At 46.2% G+C, this 2,500-nt stretch overlaps 1 protein-coding gene across 1 annotated transcript in view; it reads right to left on the minus strand.

The window, feature by feature from the left end:
* Positions 1-2,500, minus strand: part of cdh23 (cadherin-related 23) — a 435,252-nt gene that overhangs the window by 362,028 nt on the left and 70,724 nt on the right. The gene's annotated exons all lie outside the window — the stretch shown is intronic.

Consider the following 2,500-nt stretch of genomic DNA (forward strand, 5'->3'; position numbering starts at 1 on the left):
TGTGCATACCTATTTAAACCTGGACCTTCATTGAGATGGAGTGACCATCACTAGGGTTGTGGGTGTGTTCTGACTATCACGCCAACTCTTTGGTTTAGCGATCAGAACCCTAGTTTAGTACCCCAGAAGGTCCAGGTTCAAGTCCTGGCTTGGCAACTCTACTCCCCTTCGCTCTATTCATAACATTCTTCTCTAAATGTGTGCTTGTGCCATGCTATCTCTGAACTTTTCCAATGAGTGTCTTATGCCTTTTTGGACTGAAAACCTTTCTTTTGTGTAACTTAGATCTTGTTTGCCATTTTCCCGTTCAGTCAATATGTTTTTGTGAAACAACTTCATGTTCAGCTTACTGCGGGACCCACAAGAATTCCTGTCCAGTTCTGCCTGTGTGTCAGAATTAATGAATGTGATTGAGTGGGAGTGTGTGTCTATGATGGAGAGGGTGTCGATGTAGATAGTTATACACTGTACTGTGCCTGTATGTAACACACTTGTAGCGACAGTATGTGAGTCGAAGTGTGTATCTCGATGAATATCTCCCCCTGTGTGTGTGTGTGTGTGTGTGTGTGTGTGTGTGTGCGTGCATGCGTGCGTGCATGCCTGTGTGTGTGTGTGTACGCTTCTGTGTACATGTGTTCTCAGTCTTGTTTTAGGGCACCCAGTGGAAACTAAATCAGTCTGGTAGCGGCATCAATCCTGGCCCGGATCGATAGCAGCTGTGTGTGTGTGACTGACTCAGAGTGTGAGTGTGTGTGTGTGTGTGTGTGTGTGTGTGTGTGTGTGTGTGTGTGTGTGTGTGTGTGTGTGTGTGTGTGTGTGTGTGTGTGTGTGTGTGTGTGTGTGTGTGTGTGTGTGTGTGTGTGTGTGATATTGAATGAGTGAGTGTGAGCCAGAGTGACTAAGCATGGATCTGCTTGTGTGTTTATTTGGATCTGCTCGTGTGTGTGTGTGTGTGCGTGCGTGCGTGCGTGCGTGCATGCGTGCATGTGTGCGTGCATGCGTGCGTGCATGCGTGCGTGCGTGCGTGCGTGCGTGTACCTCCTTGGGTCTTGTCATGGGACGCAGGGCAGCCCCCAAACCCCCTCATGTCATTATTTATGACGACTGCAGCTCAAAACACCACAGATGATTCATATGGGTGCAAACCTAAGACCGGGTGACTCTAGTGTGACTGTGTGTGTGTGCGTGTGTGTTTGCGTGTGCGTGTGCGTGTGCGTGTGCGTGTGTGTTTGCGTGTGCGTGTGCGTGTGTGTGTGTGTGTGTATGTGTGTGTGTGTGTGTGTGTATGCGCGCGCGTGTGCGTGTGTATGCGTATGTGCGCGCATATGGGTGGGTGTTGTGTATTTGGAGGTTACCTGATGTGTGTGGGTGGTTGGTTGAGTATATGTGTGATCGAAAGATGTGAATGTGTAGATGGCTGGGGTTATGTTGCGGAGTGTGTGAATGTCAGCACCTGTGTGTAGGAGGGAAACACAAGAGGAAAATCATTGAAAACATTAATGTGTGTGTGTGTGTGTGTGTGTGTGTGTGTGTGTGTGTGTGTGTGTGTGTGTGTGTGTGTGTGTGTGTGTGTGTGTGTGTGTGTGTGTGTGTGTGTGTGTGTGTGTGTGTGTGTGTGTGTGTGTGTGTGTGTGTGTGTGTGCGTCTGTGTGAGTGCGTGTGTGTGTGTGAGAGAGAGAGAGAATGTGCTCTCCCTTCTCACTGTCTTTCAAGACACTAGACATGCACTATGGATTCTGGGCCATTTCATTGTCATGAACAATCTGCGCACAGTGGCGCTGGTGCTGAGTGCGCTGAAGAAACACTACACATGCACACATGCACACAAACACATATAGGACATAAGAGACTAGTCACAAACACATCTTGCTGTCTAACATTTATTTGTGACAGCGTTAGCAGAGTGAGGTACCCACCCACGCCACATTCCGTTTGAAACTTTATTTCCCTCTGTTCCACATCCTCACATCATCAGAAGCGTGCACTGGTGATACAAGATATGCCATTGAACATGACTTTGGACAGGGGAGAAATGTGCAAAAGACGGACTTCGAATTACTGGTTGAGTATCTAATGTTCACATGTGCAAATGTTATGCACATTGTTCACGATGTGGGACTTGCTGGGGGAAACAGCAGTATCAAGTCAAGTCAAGTCAAGTCAAGTAGGTTTTATTGTCAATTTCTTTACATGCACTGGTCATACAAAGAATTTGAAATTACATTTATTGCTTTCCCATACAGACATAGACTAATCTAGGTAAGGACATAGACAGTATAGACATAGACAGTACTTATACATGGACTTAAGACAGTATGGACATAGACAGTGCTCATACAGACATTTGTAGAGAACATACATTAAGAGGAGGCAATTGTTGTGCTTTTCCTAAAAGTCCTTTATAGCGTTCTGACATAGTAATATGTAATTTCGTGTCATTTTGTATTGGTGCAGTATGTTTTATGTTATTGTGGTACCCTGTCAACTGTGTGCGTAGCCT

This window comes from Engraulis encrasicolus, chromosome 24, assembly GCF_034702125.1.
Source record: "Engraulis encrasicolus isolate BLACKSEA-1 chromosome 24, IST_EnEncr_1.0, whole genome shotgun sequence".
NCBI lineage: Eukaryota > Metazoa > Chordata > Actinopteri > Clupeiformes > Engraulidae > Engraulis > Engraulis encrasicolus.